This window comes from Montipora capricornis, chromosome 6 (assembly GCF_036669925.1).
Source record: "Montipora capricornis isolate CH-2021 chromosome 6, ASM3666992v2, whole genome shotgun sequence".
NCBI lineage: Eukaryota > Metazoa > Cnidaria > Anthozoa > Scleractinia > Acroporidae > Montipora > Montipora capricornis.
This window is the reverse complement of record NC_090888.1, coordinates 9,592,289-9,604,523: the sequence shown is the minus strand read 5'-3', so window position 1 is coordinate 9,604,523 and position 12,235 is coordinate 9,592,289. Positions and strand designations below refer to the sequence as shown.

The window sequence follows — 12,235 nt, the reverse complement described above, 5'->3', positions numbered from 1 at the left end:
ACTTGTTTTGCTGGGCACTACTATGTCAATACTCCAAAAAATTCGATTTTCCGGGAACTTTTCTTGTTAGTCTAGTGACCTCTAGTGGATATTGGAATATGCAAGGAGAAGCTGTCGATCCGCGTTCAACTCTTTGGCTCGCCTAATCTGAATGTTAGTTAATCTGAATCTCTGCACATTGAAATGTTTGTTTCCTTGAAGTAGATTTGAGGTCTGAACTAAATTGTACGTCGTGTAAGTTGAATAAAAAGGGAAATGTCAGTTTGAGGGATAGAAATAACAGTACAGAGCGTATCACATTCTGTCTACTTAGCAGCAACACAAACATTTACGATTAGGGCGTTGTCAGTATTCTGAGAAACGGTTTGCATCTAGTTTTCCACTTAAGCTAGATTCACTGTTCAAAATGTTCTTTCTCGTTCTGTGCTTAATTTCATTCTCATGCTCTTCTGTAGCTCGCGGTGAGCTTCAGGCAGTCTGTTCTTCAGGCATGACCGTTTTGAAAAACCAAACAGCGTCCCCAGGAGTGATCAAACTTACTGGTAGGCTTCCTTACGACAGGAATCTGCAGTGCTCCTGTGTTTTGAAAATGGACACACCAGAGAGCTGTTTGCACGTAAAGGCTAAAAGAAATGGGAACTCTCATGGTATGTCGTCATATTATGTATGTACCTATTAGTTCAGAATAAATTTCTGGTGAAAGTGAACAATCGTACTGTCTGATTTATACCGTCGATTCAGATCAGCGAGCAACTACGGCTGTGAATAAAAACACACTTTCGGCAAAGATTTCGTAGAATGCTCAGCCCATCTGATTGCATCCCGACAAACGGACTGCTACGGTAGTGTTTAGCACAGTCACCAAATGATATTTTTAGGGAGTTTTAGCAAACCACAACGGCAAAGGCAACAAGATTGACAAACAATGCCCTTTAGCTTCAAAACGTGCCTTAGTCTAAATGAACGCTCAAGTGTATCAAGGCTTGACCAACCTAATTATTATGCATATTTTTATTTGAAGGAAAGCATTTGTTCAATGTCTATGAAACTTTGCAGAACGTTTGTTATCGGTGTTGTTATTAATTTGCCAAAATATTTTGCATCACATTTTGGTCACGTGACCCTAAAACAACTTATAACATTTATATCCTTTGCTCAAAAAAGGGGAACATTTATACTTCAAAATTTTGAAATAATTTGGCATTAACACGTTTAGTACAACTATGCTTACCGAATGCCGCCTTTTTATGTGGTACTCCGTATTTGCCTTTCAAGATATTAGTATGTTTATCATGTCACGTGAGCCATTTTCCTCTTTTGTTCATTGCTCTTAACATGTGGACATAATCAAAGGGGGCATGACAAAGCTTTTAGAAGGGGTCATGGAATAATTACGAAACAAGATCGATATAATGTAGCTGAATATTCCCCATTTAACTGAGTACAAAATATAACTGTTATAAGTCAATTTTGAGTCACGTGAGAAGAATGGGATACGAAACATATTGGAAAAGTTATAACAATACCGATAACTAACTGCGTGCCAAGTTTCATAGGCCCTGGACAAATGCTTTCCCGTCAAATAAAAATATGCATAATAATTAGGTTGGTCAAGCTTTAACTCACTTGAGCAACAACAACAAAAACAAAATTATTTATTTGTACTGTAAACTAGATAGCTATATAACAAATATGTAAATTAAAAATACAAACAGTATTTTTGGTCTCCCAAAATAAGTAAAAAGCTAAACTAGTTGGGAGACCACCATTTATTAATTGAAAATATGTACATAGTCAAGAAAAGGGCATTGCCGTGTATTTAACTGAATTAGTTACTTTTACACACCTTATTAAGAGAGAAGATTACAGAACAAATAGAAAATTACTTCTTACATATGTATACAGTAACAACTAAATAAGCAAACAAATATGAAAGAAAAAGGAAAAATAATAGCATGAAATAATTGAACTAAAATTTTGACATCAACATAATGCCTAATTTTACAAAGGACACTAATACCTCTTGATATTTTTTTGGAAATTTGTTGGATATGATCTTTCAAATTAAGATGGCAGTCTATGAGAATTCCTAGGTACTTAACACTTTTAGACTGGTTTATTGTTTCACCATTTATTTCAATTTTCATAGAATATTTTTTTTTTTGGTAAGGATGAAATATTACAAAATGAGTTTAATAAATATTGAGAGAGAGTTTGTTTGCACAAAGCCATGCATTAATTTCAAAGAGTTACCGATTGACAGTTTCCTCAAAATATTGTAAATCTCTGTGAGAGTAAAAGAGATTAGAGTCATCTGCAAACAAATGAAAATAAAAAACGGATGAAGAATTTATGAAATTATTGATGTAGATTAGAAACAATACAGGACCAACTACAGAACCTTGCGGTACCCCACAAGGTATATGCAATGTGTTTGAGTCTGAATTATTTATAGAGACAAATTGCTGCCTTTTTTTTAAATATGATTGGAACCAATCATTTGCTATGCCACGAATTCCATAATGTTCAAGTTTAGCTAAAAGAATACTATGATCTACTGTATCGAAGGCTTTACTTTAGTCCTGGGTAGTGGAGTGCCTATTACGAAAACCAAACTGATTCTCATTTAGTATATTATGATTATCAAGAAAGTTAATTAATCTCTTGTACATCAATTTTTCCATTATTTTATGGAAAACAGATAACAAAGTAATAGGCCGGTAATTTGATACAAGAGTCTGACTACCACTCCTGTATAAAGGGATAATTCTACCAACTTTTAGTTTATCAGGAACCGAGCCCAACGAGAAAAAACAATTAAATACATAAGATAATGGATAACCCAAATACTCATTAAAAGCATTAGCAATACGTTTGGCATCAGTTAGGGTGTTATCACTAACTATTAATCTACTTGGAAAAGACAGCTTACCACCCTTAATGCTAATTAATTGCTTGATACCCTTCCATGTAGCTTTTACATTATTGACATGGTATGAGAAGTATTCATTATAATAGAGTCTTTTACTAACAGTTAGAATGTGTTTTAATTTATTCCTGTAGATTTTATATCTAGAGTGATTAACTTGAGACTTATTTCTTATGTAACCTTTAACTAACTTATTTTTTATTTTAATAGACTGTCGAATACCCTGTGAAATCCACGGTTTGGACTGAAATTTAGCTTCTTTTTCATTTAACTTTTTGAAAGAAGCGTGTTTATCTATTGTAGTATTAATTACTGAGTAAAAAGAATCAAATATCTGATTGATATCATTCTCATTAAAGATAGTTTCCCATTGAATTGTTTGAACATCAAGTAAGAGGTCTTCCTGCACAAGAGTAGAATAATCACATGCGTATCTGGTCACATTGTCAGATTCCAGGATAGTGTGTTAAGAAATAAAAAAATTGGTAAATAATCTGAAATAAGAAAATATTATCCATTAAAGTTGCTGTGTGGTCGGTGATTCTTGTCGGCTGAAGGATATGTGGTAAGAAGTCATAAGAGACTATCGTATCAATAAATTCCTCAGATATCTGACAGTGATGAAATGGTATATATGAAATGAATCATATATGAACTGCGGATATGAAATCAAGTGAAGCTATGATCTTCGCAGTTATGAGCGAAATTTTTGCAATTGCGTAGGGAAGTCTGAAAAATTCAGGACTTCAACGGGGTTTGAACCCGTGACCTCGCGATTCCGGTGCGACGCTCTAACCAACTGAGCTATGAAGCCACTGACGTTGGGAGCTGCTCATTTGTGGGTTATAATGGTCCCGTGAGGAATAAATCAATGATGAAATGGTATATGAAATGAATCATATATGAACTGCGGATATGAAATCAAGTGAAGCTATGATCTCCGCAGTTATGAGCGCAATTTTTGCAATTGACCAGCTCCCAACGTCAGTGGCTTCATAGCTCAGTTGGTTAGAGCGTCGCACCGGAATCGCGAGGTCACAGGTTCAAACCCCGTCGAAGTCCTGAATTTTTCAGACTTCCCTACACAATTGCAAAAGATCATAGCTTCACTTGATATCTGACAGTGTTCAAAATTTAAAAGATCAATGTTGAAGTCACCCATAAATAAACATAACTTTTTTTCTTTTGAAATTGCGTCTAAAGTTGAATAAAGATACTTGGTAAAATCTTCAGGTTTACCACCTGGGTGCCTATATAAGATACCACATACTAAATTTCTATATGGATAGCGATTAATCTCAATCCCTAGCGATTCAAATTCTTTAGTAGTAAGACAGAGATTATCTCGAATATGAAATGAAATTCCTTCTTTAACATTGAACCCCACACCACCAGCATTAGTTAAAGTTGGCTTTGAAACATAATCATAGCCATTAATAGTGATGTTGCTGGTTGGATCACAACTGTTTTAAATCCTCATTGAACGCTATAGAATTCCAGAAGCACAGTCCAGATGATTTATATTGTGGCTTTTTAACATATTTCGCATGTAAAATTTCAATACTTTGCACTTTTGATTCTAGCACCGCTAGCTAATCGACATAGGTATAGCGAATACTTTTGGATCAAAATAAAGGCTTCCTGTTTGTTATAGATTAATTTCTTCATACAGCCAGCATGATCAAATGAAAAGCATCGATTAATGTTTCGAGCGTTTTGGATTAGATTGAGGAAGTGTTAAGGCCGTTAATTTTCTTGTGATCGGTACGATCGCTGCAAAAACAGTTCAACGATCGTATCGATTTAAAACCACTGTCCTTGCAGCGATCATAACCTTCGTGGCGACAACGACCTCTGAGAGGTTAGACTTCAGTCCTATTTCAAAGATCGGTAGCCATCGCAAAGGTAGATAAGAGCGATCCAGCGGAGCAATCATAGGAAACCTATCCTTAGGAATAACCAATGAATAAGATTCTTGTCCAGACGTACAACACTATTATTTTCCAAAACGCTTTCATTTCTAGGCACGTGTTGCGATTAGTTACGTAAGAGTAGTGCTTCACAATGATCAACCCCGTATTCTTCTTATTCTTCCTCTAGGTTTCTTAAATATTTTTGTGTATGAAGCTGAAGGGTCATCTACATTACTTGGTCATATGTATGTTTCTCAGCCTAAACCTGTTTGGAACTCTCAGACCATTTGTCCTCCCCGCTCAGTCAAACCCACAGATAGGTTCATGTCAGTGCTGGTACGGGTGGCGTGTCGTTTGCAGTCGACGTAAGTCAAAATCCTTCAGAAATTATGTTGGATATACCACAGACAGTGGATGTCAAGAACACCAAAGCGATCGTTTTTCCGTTCAACCCTCCAAAAGATATCTCAGATAGACAACTTGACATCACTGTGACATCCACGTCAAATACACCAGCTTACTTGAAAGTGTCTCAGATCCGTACAGATGTCGACGACAACATAGAAGTTGTGGATTACAAGAAGGCATCACTACGTCTTTCCTTTGCTAAGAAAGGACGAATTACCCTGTCCAAGGTTTCTGTGCCTCCTTTAACCGACTCTACCTCCACCTTGGTTCATTGGAATAGCATTAAAAGACTCTATAGGTAGTTTAAAACCCACTGAGTCGAAATATGTTACTTTGAAACTGTCACAGTCATTTGATTACAGTTATACTGGACCTATCTGTACTTTGTTTTTTGTGTCTCTGCTGTTAGGCATAGTAATGTCAATAGCTGGATTGCTGCTTTTTAAAGAATATCTTCTTAAATTTAATATTCCAGAACCACTTGCTACAGTTAACACGAGTAACAGGGTCCAAGACATGTACAATCAGCCTAGCACTATGCAGGACAATGGTAATAATTCTCTGTCGGATATGATTGGGGCATTCATTTTCGCCATGTTGAAGGTAGCATACAAATGTTGGTTTTCGGGGGGTCCTAAAACCAATTCTTATGCTACAGGGGTTGCCGGTTTCGTGCTTATGATTGGCGCGTGGCAATTTGTCATTGCAAACTGGTATGTGATGATCCAGGAGGGTGATAGAGACGGTTGCTATTACAACGACCTTTGCTATAGAGTTAGCGATTATCATGATATTCCACTAAACTTAATAATAAGTAACTTAACTTACATAGTCCACGCGCTGATTTTAACTGTGTGCGTGTGGTACATGGAAACAGAGCTGCATCTTTTCTGTGAAAATCTTAAGAAGGCTGTGACCTCTGGGGAGCAAGCCACTCAGCCTGGTAATGGGCAGGAAAATGGCAACAATAGTGACAATCGTCAATCAACCTCTTCTGGTTGTAAAGGTAAACAAAATGAAGCCCTACCAAACCATGTTTTCGTATGTCCCAATATTGCTCTGCATCTTCAAGAGGGGGCTGTCCCAGAGCATACTCTAGGCGACAAAGAAAGGAAGACACTAATAGCCTGAGCACTGAAAAGGAAGTACTCTTATTCCATTGGGTATGCCTTTGCCTGGGCACTCCTTTTTGAGGGATTGTTTTCCTTGCTTTACCATTTGTGCCCAAGCAGGTACACATTTCAGTTTGACTCGGCATTCATGTTTGTAATTGCCGGTTTAACTGTTCTGTTGGTGTATAATGGTATGGAATTGAGTGAGTGCCCAGTGGAGAAACAACCAGGAGAGCAACACCCAATCGAGTTACAATCAGTAGTAAAACAACACCCAGTTAAAGAGCCAGTTGAGGAACTCCCGGTGGGTGCATTGAATTTTTTCCTTTATTTCATAGTGCCACTTTTTATCTTCAATTATATTGGTACACTCTATCACTCCGAATCTGGGCTGGCTATAGGATTGCAAGTGGTGTTTTTATCTCTCTGATCATTTGGTGGATCGCAATGGGTCTCTGGGCTTTCCATAAGCTCAGTCTTAAAGGAGGTTTTTCATTAGGAAAGTGTGAGGAAAACACGTGCTACTACATTTTTGGTTGCGTCATTTCTCCACCTGCACTGTTTGTACCGATCTTTCTCCTCATGGACCTTTCTCAAGTGTTTCTGTTTACTTGTATTGTAGAGAGTTTTTGGGCTGTTTCTGCCAAAGCTAAGCTTTTCCAAAAGCTCTGGAAACTCTGCTGCGCCATCTGGAAACTACTGCGCCATTGCAAGTGTTCAGGTATGTGCACGTGGTAGGAATTTTTACGGGGATTTTATATCTTCGTAACTGTTGCCTGTTTGACAGGAGCTTTTGGCGTATTCCTAGGCCTGTCAACCACCGACAAAACAGCGTCACCTGAAGATTCTCGTGATCTCAACAAAGAATGCGCAATTCTTGGCTTTTTCGATTGGCATGACCTCTGGCATTTTTTGTCTTCTTTTGCCTTACTAATGGGTGCATTTGTTGTCATGTTTATAAGCGCTAAATCAGAAAGTGTCGATGGAATATACATGGAAATTCCCTAGGCTCTTACACTATGCAGGATTTCTCTTCCAAAACGAACAAAGAAACGAACAAAAAAAAAACAAAGAAAAAAGTTATCCTGTGGTAGACATTAGGCCATGTAAACATATCCCCGTTTGAACAAAAAGGTCCGAAAAGTTCCAAGACCTCCAGGCAGAAATGATTTTCTCCTTTTGGTGTTTCTCTTTCTGCGACGAAGCGACTTCAGTTTGTATCGAATCGAGTTTCGTTTGTATCAAAACTGTTTGTGTCGAAACGCCCGTAAACCGAACCAAACCGTCACTAACTTGATGCCACATTCAGAAATCAAAAGAAAAGCCTTAAAATCCTATACCACATTAAACCCAACGTTCCTGTTGAGACCAAATGAGGTAGTGGCCCCTGGGACCGGTTTAAACAGGGTTTTTAACCTTATCATTATGCTTTGTGATCAGCTATGTGAAGCCGAAACAGTTCTGTCGCTTGTTTTTCTGATTACTAAATGTATGCTAAGCCAACACTTGCACAGGGTAAAAGTTGGCTCAGTGCAGAATAACCTAACGTTGCAACATTTACTACGCATTTTAAATGCACCAGTAGCTTTAAATGAAACTGATGTAAGTGTAGGAGAAAATGTATACATTTGAGCTTTTCTTTTCAAATATATAATATCTAGTACACAGAATAGAGCTTTTCGAGAAGCACAACTCATATATTGTAACTTACCGATGAAATGTAACTTGTAGTATTATTAATAACGAAACATTTCAAATGTACCAACGGCTAAAAACAAAATCATAAGCCTAACAACTTTACAGTACAAGCTTAATTTTACCGTTGACGAAATGTATTCATTTTAGTTTTGCTTTAGATAGATGTAACTATAGAGATTAGAGCTTTGCAAGAAAGCACAACTCATGTTTTGTAGCTTATTGATAAACATATCAACGTTGATATGTTATTTTACTACATAACATTAACTAAAAGATTAAGGATGCCAGTTATAAGAACCTGCTTCGTTTATACTCCTCACACACCCCTCTCCCCCCATATTGACTGGCCAATGCTCATGTCGCAAACATATTCTGGAGGCAAAAAGACAAGACCCCTCCCCCCTTCCGGATATGAGTTACCTCCGGTACAAGCCTAACCAGAACCCCTTTAAGGCGTATAAGCCCAGGTTTATAACCGGCATTTTACGACACAGCTACCAGATTATGTTACCAGTTTGGTGCTAGTCTATTGTAGTATCATATATATGGGAAATTTCCTTTTATATCAGTGTATCAAGTTGTAGTTTGCACAACAATAAAAGCATCTACCGTTTGATTTTTTTCTTAATTTTTCTAAAAAAACAAACATAATCACACATTTTGAAATACACTAGACTGCGCGCATGAACAGGACAAATACCCTTTTTCAGGCAGTCGTGTAAGCAAAGCTGCCTGACAGCTCACTAGTCCGCAAGTACCTCTTTGTTCTCCAAGGGAGCATTTTTCTCGAGACACTCGTTTTCTGTTTCATCGTAATCTTGTAGCCGCTAGTCAATTTCTTTGCGAAGACTTAGAAGGCTTGTGCGGTCCAGCTCTTGAACCAAAGTAAGAACTGCGGACAATATATTCCTATTCTGTGAAAAGAGAGATGAGGTATCAGATGTTTTAGTAAGATTCAATTATTTTCAATTATTTGCACCCCCTGTACCATCGCCCATGCATCGTGATTAAGAACGCTAGCATCAAATCCAAAATTCTCTTGCATTTTTACATATGGTTCAGTTGCGTTCCTGGGCTTTTTCCATTTGACCTTTCCATTCGGAACTCTCGGAGATGGTCTGGCAATTTCAGGAAAAGAGGCTAATCTTGCGAGCTATAGCCAAATTTCCGATAATTTCTCAAGGAGAATGTCTGCTCCATTTGATTTTTATCCCGGAATTACTGGCAGTTTAGGATGAGTGGTTCTCATCTCAGAATAATTTGCGTATTTTCCAGAACCTTTCCGAAAAAGGTTCGCCCCTTTTCAAAGTTTTGGAATTTTTGGGTGAATAGAAAGCGCCTGGTATCTCCCCTTTGACATTCCAACCTTCTTAGCCAAAGACTCAACAATGGCACGTCATTGGCCAGGCATTGGGGGGAAGCCAACATAAAGAAAGAGATCGGCAAAGGTTTTCGAGGTGCCGCGCGCGTTTCAATGTGACAGAAGATTTATATTAAAAAAAATTTGAACCAACTCACTCAAGAGCTGGGAGGAAGAGTTTCAGCTGCCTTTCTGTGGTTATTTGTTGCTGTCAAAGCTGAAGTAGTGTCGGGTTTGTCTTCTAATAACAATGGCTTCAGTCCTACCTGGGCCCGAAGTTTACTATGAAAACCAAAACAAAAGTTAAACGTGACGTTACAGTAAAACTCCAGGATTATCTAGCGAACTTAAGGGCCGAAATCTGAACCCTACTCAGAAGAAAATTTAAAACTAAGAATTATGCAAACATGTTGTTTATATTCCCTTTCCGTTGTATGAGATGTTCGGAATTAAACATAGAATGCTTGACGAAGCAGGACAAATCTTGTTCATCTACTGGGCGTATATCTCCTGCGTTTTTTTGCTAATACAATTTAAAGGAACCCTATCAAAGGATAGTACTGGGATCACACTACTAAAAAGCCGAAAAAACGATAGCCTTTTAAGTATTTAGTGTACTGCACTGCGTCAGCCAACTGTACAGCTTGCACTGGAAATGACTTGAGGCTCAGCAACTTCCAGTGAGGTAATCAAAGGAAAGCGACATCACTTACATACGGTGCGTTGTGAAAAAAAACTGCGTACACTTTTCAAGAAAGCTGTGCGTAATCCATGTCACATTACCCCTGTGTTACCCATCCTTGTTCCTTTTGCTTTGATCTTACCTATTAGACGTTCTTCTACCATCAGTTGGTAAACATTTAGGGCCCGGGTTGTTCAAAAGCCGATTAACGCTAATCCCAGATTAAAAATTAACCAAGGAGTTTATTTCTCTACTCCCAAATGCTGTTCAACGCTGATATTCGACAAAATTTTACATGAGAAGAAATCAATCTTAAAAAACAAAAATAAGCAAAAGAAACTTTCACCAAAAAGTTGAAAACATGAAACAAATGTTCGCGCTAATCCTGGATTAAGTTAATCGGCTTTCGAACAACCGGGCCCTGGGCTATTTCTTACATTTGAAGATAATATTTTTCTGCATCTCGGAAACTGTATCTTCAGTTAAAAACTTTCACCTCTAATTTCAAACTTTGAAAGCTGTTTCCCCTTTGCCAGGGAACTACCAAACTTCCCCGTTTAGCGGGGTTATTACTAGTATGGGTGACCAAAGAAAAATACGGTAATCCCTTGTTGTAAGATTTAGATTAAGCTCTTATTTGGTTGTAAATTCATTCAGACGTCGTGACGATAAGATAAAATAACACAAAACTCAAACAGTCTGTCCATGAAGTTATGCAGAAAGGATGCACCTTCTTTTAAGAGTGAAAGAGTACCACCCCACGGCAGGACTGCCATTAAGTATCGAGTCACCCGTAGCCTTTCGAGACCCGTAGCAAACCTATCACTTTGTGGGTGAATTCTATCGACAACAGGCAATTTCACCAATAGCATCAAGGGAAAATCAAGCATACGCAGCTGTAAGAGGTGTTACGATGAGTTACGGCCCAGCCCTGTCATCAATATGATAAATATTTTGTCATCTAGTCACCAGACGTCTTGGAAGTCATTCCGAAAGAGACACCTCATGATAGATACATGCACGATATAATTAAATAATGTCAAAATAAAAGTGTTGCTAGTCTGTTTATGAAATTCATACGTACTTGGTTTCATTTACTAAATCATTTTGTGTTGGTCCAGGATTCTCATTTTCTGCTATGAAAAAGAGGACGAAATTTAATTTCAAAGTTAACAGCCTTGTTAACAATCACCGGATTCAACCGATTGAGAAGTCTGGATTTGAGCCTTGCACAGAGTCATTGTGACACGTTTGTAACCCTAACAGTACCTCTCTCTGCCTAGGAGAATTTATAGTAAAGTATACGTCGTGCCAATTGATCTAAATGGCCAGATCTAGAGCTTATCCCTGTTGGGCATTAAATGACTGAGTTTTTCTACTTGCCCCTGGATGGGATGCTAGTCCATTGCAGGGTTACCGCCAGCATTAAGTATCCATTCAGACACACCTGGGTGGAGTGAGACACTATGTGCGTAAAGTGTCTTCCCCAAGAACACAACACAATGTCCCCAGCCAGGGCTGCTTGATCTGGAGTTCAACGCACTAACCATCAGGCCACCGTGCCTCTACAAGGGAGTATTTCTAGGTAACAGCAAATTGCCAGCCATAGGCAATCAATAATAATGCTGTGGAGTGCAACCTGCAAGGGGATAGCAGATCCCATCTAGACGGAGTGTCCACCCTCGAAGCTACTACTAAAAATGCGAGACCCTAGGCTCCAAAAAGGCTTCCACTGCTAAACAAATTAAAAAGAGACCTTACACTACAGCTGACTTCCTTTAAAGTTCTGCACCAGCAGCACTATCAAATGAAATAGTTTTCTTTTTCTGTATGTTAAAGAAGCTATACATGTATCATTCCCTCGAACAAATTACTCTCTTTATGTCGCAAGCTCAAATTCACATCATTATTTCAGCCAAGTAAAATGAGTTTATTTACTTCGTCTCCTGCATCTTCAGTGTTACATGTACATGGTTAGCATGGGACATTAAAGAACCCACACACTGTGCGTATTGGAAATACTGAAATACTGCAGGGAGTTTCGAAACGACACCTAAGGCCGCACGCGGTTGTGGGATACGGCATTAAAATTTTTCTTCCCAGTCCTCCAAATTACGTCACCAGATCACCTAC

The 12,235-nt window shown here is 38.3% G+C and overlaps 2 pseudogenes; one reads left to right on the top strand and one right to left on the bottom strand.

The window, feature by feature from the left end:
• Positions 1-363: 363 nt before the first annotated feature.
• LOC138053195 (uncharacterized) lies at positions 364-7,370 on the top strand (annotated as a pseudogene).
• A 1,433-nt stretch (positions 7,371-8,803) lies between these two features.
• The window catches only part of LOC138053194 (uncharacterized), a 9,039-nt pseudogene continuing 5,607 nt past the window's right edge, over positions 8,804-12,235 (bottom strand).